This window comes from Talpa occidentalis, unplaced genomic scaffold (assembly GCF_014898055.3).
Source record: "Talpa occidentalis isolate TD23 unplaced genomic scaffold, MPIMG_talOcc4v2.1 talOcc4.2, whole genome shotgun sequence".
Taxonomy (NCBI): domain Eukaryota; kingdom Metazoa; phylum Chordata; class Mammalia; order Eulipotyphla; family Talpidae; genus Talpa; species Talpa occidentalis.
Window position 1 is genome coordinate 51,654,252 of NW_023602073.1, and position 11,152 is coordinate 51,665,403.

Genomic DNA, 11,152 nt, shown 5'->3' on the forward strand with positions numbered 1-11,152 from the left:
GGCAGCTTACCCTGCTCCACATGTGGACCAAAAGGCAGTTTTGGCAGTACTGGCATTTTATGTGCTGCATATGGATGTCCGCTGGTAGTGGAGAGCGATCAAGGGACTCATTTTACAGGAGTCCGGGTGCAGCAGTGGGCCAAGGACATGGGTGTTGAATGGAAGTTTCACACTCCCTATAATCCCCAAGCTGCAGGGATTATAGAGAGGTATAATGGCCTACTGAAGCAAGGACTAAGAGCCACTGCCCCCACTCAGACGCTGGCCGGGTGGAGCTAACGTCTATGGGAGATGTTGCAGACATTGAATGAGAGGAGCAGGAGAGGCGGCCTGGCTCCAGTGGAGGCATTGCTACATCGTGCCGCTGCTCCCATCCAATTGCAAATAAAGACTGCAGACGTCTTATTAAAACCGGGACTTGGACAGCAGGGCAACATCCTATTGCCAGCCCCAACTGGAGTGGACCCAGGGCAGACTGTGGACTGGGAATGGTCCTGGACAGTGAAGGCTCCCCACATGCGGTGGGTGGCTCTGATAGCCCCTTGGGGTCGTGGCCTGGAGGCCGATTTACAGATAAAACCATGGGTGAGTGTGCAGTGGCTGCCACGGGTGTATGTTACCCACCCTGGAGTGACAGATCAGCGGGCAATCCTCAAGGGGACATTTGTAATAACTCTGTGGCCCATTATGAGCTCTCCACTCCTTCTGCATGTAGAACACACTGATGCCTCTTCACTGGCAAAGAGAGTGTGGTATTCATGCCCTGGAAGGCCACTGATGCCAGCGACAATACTGTCCTCAGATGCCAAATTGGCATGTATATTGCCCGATGGGAGGGATCTCCCATTGCTGGTACCGGTAACTTCTCTGTCTTTCCGCCCCTAGGAAAATTAAGTTTAGTCATTTTGTGATGTATTTGCTTTTGCGGTCCATGGCTGCACTGTTTATGTTTGCTTAAAAAATTGTATATACGTGGACTATATGGCAGAAAACCCTGAGGGGGTGGACTGTAGGGTGAGGTAAAAGGTATCAGGCTTTTCTGCCCTCCCGCCATCAGGATAGATGAGGGAGCCCTGTGATCCTGGGTGCATGCCTGATGGTGGGCACCTGAAGTGGGTACACCTGAGCTAAGAGACTGATATATATAAGGGTGGTGCAGCAGAGTGTGGTGTGGTAGTGCGGTGTTAAGGGTGGAGGAGTGGAGTGTACGGAGGAGTGCGGCGACTACAAACCACGGCGAAGAGCATGTGACTGCTAGAACCATTCATAAACCTGCTCGGAATGGGTTGCTTGCTTTACAAATATCAAATATTTTCTGCTATCTAGAGGAAGTCCACTCATTTTGTCAACATTTTGTGTTGACAAAAATGTGTGGCTGAATTTAACTTATGCATTGAAAATTGGGTAATACAAGCAGTAAAGTCAGGAAGTGACGGAATAGGATCTCCATGACCCGAGCAGACACTGGAGGAGTCCTGGAGCCTTCAGTGGCTTTTGCAGGCTTTTATTGGGATTTACCAGGTACACAGCAGGCAGGGGTGCTGGCGGGCCAGGAGGCTGGCAGACCTCCCAGCCCTCAGCAAGTCTTCACTCTTCCTGGGATCTCAGGCATTTTCTCACGTTCTCTCTGCTTCTCTCGTGGTTCTCCTCTCTTTCTGGTTCTATTCTCGTGGTTCTGCATTCTATGCTGGCGTCCCCATGACACCACCCTTATGAGCCCAGTCTCTCAGCCCAGGTGTACCCACTTGCACATACCCACACCCCATTCCAGGTGTCCTCCATCAGGCATGCATTCAGGACTGCAAGGATCTATCATTAATCCTAAAGGTGGGAGGGCAGAAAAGCCTGATACTTTACTTTCCCTACACAAGCCTTTTCATCCTAGACTGATCTGGACTTTTATACTTGGTTTATTTATCCTTTTGGTTTATGTGATTTGGAGAAATAGAAGGAAATTCCTTCTCTTGTGAGCAACATCTCTCTCCCTGCAGGGCTGGGAGAGGAGCCCAGGCCCTTCCAGCCTCTCATGCTCCTTCCTTCTGGTCTCTGTGTCAGCGCAATCTCATTCCCCCAGGGGTGGCCTCCCCAGGCCCCTCAGAGCACACCTTCACAGCCTCCCCTGGAGGTGTGCACAGGAGGGTCCTGCCCCACCTGGCTCTCATCTGCCTCCACAGGTGTGGGCTCTGCCCCCCAAGTGCACATCTCAGGGCCAGAGGAGGACGGGGTGCTTGTGGTGTGCATGGGCTTGGGCTGGTTCCCTGAGCCCCAGGTGCAGTAGAAAAACCCCTGTGGGGAGCAGTTCCTGGAGTTCTTCAAGTTCTACACTGTTCAGCATGGAGGCCGCTCTGGTGGTGAGAGACAGCTCTGTGGGAGCGTGACCTGCTCCATCCTCAACTCAGTCCTGAGCCAGGAGAAGGCCATGGCCATTGTCATCCCAGGTTAGCGCTGCTCCCACTCCCTGCAGGGTCAGAGGGAGGGGCCGGCACTCTCAGGTGTGCTAGGCTGGGCTGTGTCCTGATGCGTTCTCTGCGGAGTCTCTGGCTGCAGAGCCCTTCTTCCCCTGGGCCTCTCTTTGGAAGCCGGCTTTCCTGGTGATCCTGCCCTTGCTGCTGCTCCTGATCCTGGGGGCTGCCTGGTATACCCAGAGAGAACATTCCACACAGATGCAGGATCTCCAGGAAGTGATAGGTAAGCTCTGCTCTCCCTCCTGAAGTCTCTGTGTCCCTGTAGGGGCAGGAATGGCACTGAGCAGGTCTTCTGATCCAGCAAACGGGGTAAAGGAGGAGAGAGCCCTGGAGCCCTCAGTGGCTTTTCAGCCTTTTATTGGGATTTACCAGGTACACAGCAGGCAGGGGTACTGGGGGGCTGGGAGGTCTCCCAGCAAGTCTTCACTCTTTCTGGGGTCTCAGGCATTCTCTCTTCTTCTCTTGTGGTTCTTCTTTTGCTTCTCTGCTTCTCCTCTGCTGACGTCCTTGTGACACCACCCTCAAAGCCCAGTCTCAGCCCAGGTGAATCCCAACTACATATGCCCACACCCTATTCCAGGTGCCCGCCATCAGGCATGCATTCGGGACAGCAGGGTTCTGTCATCCATCCTAATGGCGGGAGGGCAGAAAAGCCTGATACTTATACCTTACTCTACAGTCCCATTCATAGCAGACATTCTGGTTCTTATCTCACCTGTGTCCTGTGTTGTCTTTCAGACCAGAGGAAGGCAGCTTACCTGGCTGGTGAGTGATGCTCCAGGTGTCCTGGGTCCCTCCCCTTGTCTGTTCAATCACACATTGAACTGGGCTGTTGTTTCCCCCCAGTTCTGGGATCCTGGGGGGTGGTGACCCCTGGAGTCTCCTATGTCCTCCTGTCATTCCTTCCCTGACCTCCCCACCATGGTGCTGGCTTTCTGGCCTTCAGTGCATCTTGTTCTTGGTCAGCTCCTGAAAGCCACAGATGGCTGCTCTGAGGTTTTATAAATCAATGAGCTTTTTAAATTCAGAAGAGTGACCTCCTCCTGCTCTTTCTTCCCAAAACCCACCCAGGGAGAGTCTGTTCTCTCTGCTCCTGAAGATGCTGATCAGTAGTGATGGGAGAGGATGGGGTGACCCTGCATGGGAGGGGGTGGGGGGACTTTCCATCTCCCAGAGAGTGTTTATCTCTAGAAATATGTCATCTGTGAAAGATAGGCTAATTTTACTCTGGAGCTGGTCTGATATACATGTGTTTTTATTTCAGTTTTATGTTAATAACCTATATATATTTGCAAGGAAATGATTATGGTTTAATGTATATATTAAAACAACATCCCCCTTTATACTTTTTATGATGATGTAGAAACACTGAGAAGTAGGTGAAGCAGGAGCTTTGAAGGCTGTGGGGCCCAGAGCCTCTCAGTGACTTGCCCAAAGCCCCACAGCAGCAGCAGGCAGGGCTGGGTCAGTCTGTCCTGCAGGCTCCTGACCTGAGCCAGGGATTTCCCACCACCCGATGCTGTCTGTAACAGGAAGGAGGTCATGACCTCTCAGCCTCTCCCCTCCACCCCCAGAGAGTCTCACCTGTAGAACAGGGGGAGCCCAGGGCCCCTGGATCACAAGAGCAGCTGGTTGTGCTGAGGTCTCACCTGTGTGTTCCCTTTCAGCCTGGAGGAAGCCCAGCTGTATGCTGGTGAGTGTCCCTGAGGGTCCTGGGACCACCCCCAGCCTCCCCTCTGGCCCTTCTTTATCAGGGTCCCCCACCAGGAAGGGCTGGGGTCCCTGTCCTCCTCTCACTCTGCAGCCTCCATCTGAGAACTACACCTTAGAGTGAGGCTCCTGGTTTTCTGGGGACCCATTTCCACACAGTGAGGATCACACTGTCCTCTTTAGCATCTTTCCAGTCTCTGCTTAACTCATGTCTCATGGATTGTCACACAGACTTTTTTTTATTGGCATGTTTTATATTTTTAAGAAACACCACTAATACACTAGAATCAACATTTTCATATTGACAGGTTCACCGATAGATACATGTATGATCTCATATTATTTATAAAATGGAACAACACTTTCTGACTAAATGATTTGCCATAAAAATTAACTGACTAGTGTACTGAATGCATGACAGCACTTGACGCTCTGAATCTAAATTAGAGGCCACTTTTATTTTCCTTTTCTTTTTTTGCCCTGTTTTTGTTTTCCTTCTCTACCCTGTCTTTTTGTGTGTGTATGTGTGGTATGCAAGAGTTATCATAGTTATACTATAGTTGGATGTCAACTAATGTCCAGGTGAAAACAAGTAGATTTATTCATTTATTTATTTTTTTAGATGTATTTATTTATTTACTTTTTCTTACAATGTTTGCTTTCTTCTCTCAGGTGTAGTTCCACAGAATTTCTACCACCAATCACTGGTGCACTATATCCATTGTACCTTGTGCTCTTCCTACCCTCATTTTGATCCCTTTCCCTCCCCCTCCCCTGCAGAATGTCTCAGATTTATAGTTGTCTGTTCATTTTTGTTTTGTTTTATTGAGTTTTTTTTTTTCCTTGATCCCCTGTATTCCTCCTCTAAATGAAACCATCCGGTATTTTTCTTTTTCATTCTGGCTTAATTCACTGAGCATAATCCCTTTAAGCTTCATCTGCATTGCAGTGAATGGCATTAGTTTATCTTTTTTACTGTTGAATAGTATTGCATTGTGTATATGTACCACATCTTCTCCATCCAGTCATCTATTTTTGGGCATTTGTGTTGATTCAAGTCTTACCTAGTGTAAGATGAGCAAGACTACAGCCATTTTGAGAAATAACTGCCATCTCAAAAGGGCACAGCTAGTTTCATTTCGGGGCAAAAACCACAAGCCAAGGCTAAACGAAACCTAGCTGGCACCATGAGATTTATCCAATCAGGGTGGACCCTGCCCCAGGTGTGAAAAGTCCCCGCATCCTGTCAACAAAGTACAAAAACGGCTGGTTACTCTGGGAGGGGGTCCCTCTCTCAACCTGGTGAGACTGCTGTGTCAGTACTCCAGGCAGAGTTGGGCCCTAGCTTAAGCTAGAAATAAAGCCTTTTTGCTTTTGCATCCCTGTGGTCTTTGGGAACCCTGGACGGAGCTGAGGCACCAACTCCTAACACTAGTATAAATAGTGCTGCTATACTCATAGGGGTGCATGTATTCTTTTATATTAATGTCTTTGTGCCTTTGGGTAGAGCTGTAGGAGTGGGACTGCTGGGTCATATGGTAGCTGAATTTTTAGTAGACTGAGGAACCTCCACACAGCTCTCCATAGTGGTTGGACCAGTTTACATTCCCACCAGCAGTGTAGGGGAGTTCCTTTTTCACATCCTTGTCAACATTTGGAGTTGCTAGTGTTTTTTTTTTTTTTTTTAATATGTTTCAACTTGCTTTATTTTTTTTCTTGAAGATTTGTTTGTTTATGCATACAAGAGCTGGGGTAGAGGCCAGAGATGCGGGGGGTGAGAAGATCCACCAGAGACAGAGTGGGGAGCAGAACAGGCAGTCTGACTGAAATACACTGCTGAGGGAAGCAGCGGGTGAGACAGGAGATGTCTGCTACGCCATGTGTGTTGCTCCCTGGCTGGCCAGGGATTGAACTCATGCTGCAGAGGTTTCGGATTGCTTCATAGTGCGGTACTTAACCCCTTGCACCATGCAGGGGTGCCCAGAGTTGCTAGTGTTTTAATATGTGCCATTCTTACTGGTGTAAGGTGATAAATTATTGTGGTTTTAATTTGCATTTTCCTGATTATGAGGGATGTTGAACGTTTGTTTCTATGCCTGTTGGCCATTTGCATTTTCTCTTTGGAGAAGTATCTTTTAATTTCTTCCACCCATTTTTTGACTAGATCTTTTACTTTATTTTTATTGAACCATGCCAGTTCTTTGTAGCTCTTTGTGATCAGATGTATGGAGTACAAAAATTTTCTCCTAATAAATGGGGTATCTCATTGTTTTGGTTAATTTCTCTTTTGCTGCACAGAAGCTCTTTAATTTGATGTACTCCCAGCTGTTCATTTTTCCTTCACTTTCTTTGCTTTGGGGGATGTGTCTTTAAAGATATTACCGAGATGTATGTCATGTAGTGTTTTGCCTATATTTTCTTCTATGAATTTTATGGTTTGAGATCTTATGTCTACTTCTTTGATCCATTTTGAGTTGGTTTTTGTGCATGGTGTGAGGTAGTAGTCTAGCTTCATTCTTTTGCATGTAGCAGTCCAGTTTCCCAGCACCATTTATTGAACAAACTGTCTTTGCTCCAATGCATAGTCTTTGCTCCTTTGTCAAAGATTAGTTGACCATAAACCTGTGGGTTTATTTCTGGGTTTTCTATTCAGTTCTCTTGGTCTATGTGTCTGTTTTTTTTTCCAGCACCATACTACAATGTATAGTTCAAAGTCCAGGATTGTGATACCTCCATTCCCCTTCTTTTTCATCAGGAGAGCTTTGGCTATTTGAGGTTTTTGTAGCTCCATATGAATTTCATCAGTATTTGTTCTATTCTTTGAAGAATGTCATTGACATTTTTATTGAAATAGCATTGAATCTGTAAATTGCTTTTGGTAGGATGGCCATTTTGATAATGTTAATTCTTCCAATCCATGAGCAGGGGATGTCTTTCCATTTCTTTGTGTCTTCTTCAATTTCTTTTAACAGTGTTTTACAGTTTTCTTGGTATAGTTCCTTACTTCTTTTGTTGAGTGTTCTCAAGTATTTGATTTTTTTTTGTTTCAATTATGAAAGGGATTTTTTTTTTTATTTCTTCTTCTTCAGATTGATTGTTTCAATATAGGAAGACTACTGATTCTTCTGTGTTGATTTTGTATCCTGCTACTTTACTAAACTGGTTGATTATTTTGAATAGTTTTTCTATGGAGTTTTTGGGGTTCTATATGTATATTATCATGTCATCAAGTAGTGATAGTTTCATTTCTTCTTTCCCTATTTGGATTCCTTGTATGTCTTTTTCTTACCTTATTGGTGTGGCTAGGACTTCCAGTAATATTTTGAAAAGCAGTGGAGAGAGTGGACATCCTTGTCTTGTTCCAAATCTTAAGGGGAAGGCTTTCAGTTTTTCACTGAATGATATTGGCTATGGGTTTGTCATACATGGCCTTTATTATGTTAAACTATATTCCTTGTATCCCAAGAATTTTGAGGGCCTTTATCATAAATGGATGTTGAACTTTGCCAAACGCTTTCTCAGCATCTATTGATATGATCACATGATTTTTATTTTTCTTTTTGTTGATGTGTTGGATTACATTAATTGATTTTCAGATATTGAACCATCCTTGTGTCCCTGGAACAAATCCTACTTGGTTGTGGTGAATTATCTTTTAGATGCATTGTTGGATTCTGTTGGCTAGGATTTTATGGAGGATTTTTGCATCAGTGTTCATGCAGTTTTCTTTTGTTGTGCTGTCCTTGATTTTTTTTTTTTATTTATACAAGCACTGGGTACAGTCAGAAGCGCAGGAGGGTTAGAGAATTCACCAGAGCCAGAGCGGGGAACAGAACAGGTAGACTGATGAAATACACTGCTGAGGGGAGCAGCGGGCACAGTAGGAGAGGTCTGCCGCACCATGTCGGATACTCACCAGCAGCCGGGGATCTAACTGGTGCTGCAGAGGCTGCGGGCAGCTTTGCAGCCCAGCACTCAACCACTGCGCCACCAAGGAAGGCCCTGTCCTTGATTGGTTTTGGTAATGCTGTCTTCATAAAATGTATTTGGTAGTATCCCCTCCTTCTCAATTTTTTGAAAGAGTTTGTGTGGGATAGGCACTAGTTTGTTTCTTTTTTTTTTTTTTATTTTTTTTTTATTTTTTTTTAGGCACTAGTTTGTTTCTTAATGTTTGGTAGAATTCATTTGTAAAGCCATCTGGTTCTGGGGGAGGGTTTTGTTTACTGTTTCAATTTCACTGCTTGTAATTAGTCTGTACTATTTCTTCTTTGTCTAGCTTTGGATGCTTGAAAAGTTGTAGGAATTTGTCCATCTCTTCTAGATTGTTGAACCTGGAAAACAAGTAAAATTTAAATATCTTTTTTTCTAAGGACATTACATAAGCCACCCCATTCTTTTATGTGATCTTGTTTCTTATCAAGCAATTCAACAAGATGGAAATGTCAATTTCTCTCCCTCAGCTTGTATAGGTGTAGTTGCTTGTCACATATTTATTCACAATGTTTGCAAGAAAATGTTGTTATTTATTTCTATCAACGTTAATTGTGAATCCTCCCTCTTTCCACCTCTCTCCTCACACAGTTGGGAAACTCATGCTCTCCCTGTCAGCCTCTCAGAGTCTTGCTGTGTCTGACCTGAGTGTTGGGGAATGACCTGCTTCCTCCTTCCCAGGCAGGTGTGGCGTGGGGAGAGGACATGGCCTTGGGGCTCTAGGGGAGAGGGGCCTATGCTCCCTTTCATTCATTTCAGGGGTTCCCCTGGGGCCTCTGGTCTAAGAGCCTGTGTGGCACATGCTGAGGGGGTCAGGGCATGTCCCTCTGGTCATTAGGGCTTGTGGGTGACCCTCCCTCCACAGCAGTCAGGGGTCTGGGGTCAGCCTCTGGTCAGCAAATTGATAAAACTTATGGTTCCTTCCTCCTGTCCCTTGTGTCTTGTCCTCCTCTCCATACCTGTCCTTTCCTTCCTACCTGTTCTCCAGAAAGCCTCTCCCTCTCCACTCCATCTTTCCCCAGAGCATTGACACTTCCGAGTCCTCATATCTCCATGTCCATCATGGGGTCTTGGTTCTCCCTCCAAACCACCCCCCCGCCACACACACACACAAGGCCCTGCTCACACTGTTATCATCTCACATGCCTGCAGGGCAGACACCTGAGACCCATGTCCTGGGACTAAATCCAGGGTCTGGCAGCTCCTTCCTTCCAGGATCCCCTTCCTCTCCCAGGATCTAGGGCCCCCTGCATTGACTGGGGACCCCCATCCTCTGTCTATACAACCTGCCCTGCAGCTTCTTTGTGACCCTGCTGCTGTCACCATGTGATTGTCTCTGAGCACAGGTGAGGGTCACGGTTGTTAAGGCTCATGTGATTGGTTCCATCTGATGATCCACAGTAACATCCCTGTTTCCAGGTCCCATCTCTGTCCCACCTGCAGGTTTCTCTTTCCTCTGCTAAGGACACATTTTTACAGGTTCATGGGAATAGGACATGGACATCTATGAACCATTATTCTGCTTGTACAGAGAGGGTTTTCTTGGAAGCTTGCATTTCCTTTTGCTATTCTTTGAAGAAACTGATGAGTTAATTCAAAATTTTTGTGTCCTCAAAATCATGTACAGGGATGATTTTGTTTCTATCACCCATAAAATGTGGAGAGATGCCATTGGGGTTTGATCTTCTCAGCGTGTGTCCATGTTCCCTACTCTGCACGTCTCTCTCCTCCTGGAAAACCCTCCATCCCCTCCTGAGTGGGCAGGACCCTCTGCTGCAGTGTCCTGAGTCTCCTCACTCATGTCACAGTCTTTCCTCCATGTGCAGCTCCATCGAGTTATCACTTTCTCTTTATTTGATTGACAAAGAGATTTATTCAGAAACACTGAAAAGCTCTATCAGCCTCCATGTTCTCCGGCTTCCACAGGCCTTTGCTGTCCCAGAAGACAACACCATTGGGCTGCTCACAGGCATGGCTGCGGTATAGCCTCTTACCCATGACTTAGAGAGAAGCTGCACATTCAGTTCAGGTACACACAGTCCTTGACACTGTGATCTCCAGAATGCTTTTGCAAGAAAATCTAGTTTTCAGGATGGGTGTGTAGCTGATACTTGAAAAGCATAAATTGATGGTCATTTTGTTCAGTTGGTGTCCAAGCTCTCCATCCCTGGGTATTAACTTTTCAGTGTTAACTATCACGGAAGGTTGCAGCATGGTGTGTGTGTGTGTGTGTGTGTGTGTGTGTGTGTGAATCTAAAAGATAGATGTATCAACTAAAGGTTTCCAAACATTTTCCCCTGTAAATTCGATGTCACTCTTTTGTAGGAAACTAGGTGTGGACAGTGATGTGTCATTATCTAGAGTCCCTCATACAACATGTGTGTCTCTTGCAGATTGGCGGAGGGAGCAGTTCTGAGCCTGTGAGTGACTCTGTTATCTCTGGGGCTGCTCAGCTTCTGGCTTTTCCTTCTGTTCTGTGTGGACACAGACTCTGCACCCTTGTGGGTGTAGGGTGGGTGCAGCTGTGACGTCCCACAGCTGGGCTGGGCCTGACTGATCATGGGTGCTGAAGGGGCTCCTTAGTCCTTGGTGTCCCAGAGCTCCTATGACCTATGTGACTGAAGGTGCTGAAGGGGCTCCTTAGTCCTTGGTGTCCAGGTGGGTCCTATGACCTATGTGACCCCCAATAAGTCCAATAAGTCTTGTGGCTCCTTCTCTGCTTGGAGGACTGTGGGCTGGAGTCACGAGGCTAACATTTCAGGGGCCTATCTGTCCTCCACCACAGCTGTCTCTGGGGTGAGGTGGTCTGTGCCTTTGTGTTGGAATAGGGGCCTTGAATAATGGGTCTTTCTCTCCATAGGGTCTGTCACTCTGCATCCAGGTCCTTATGGGACCGCACTTAAGATCTCTCCTGACAGGAAGAGTCTGACCTGTGGTTTTGATGCATACGAGATATCATATTTGTTTGAAACAGCCATTCCTCCTGG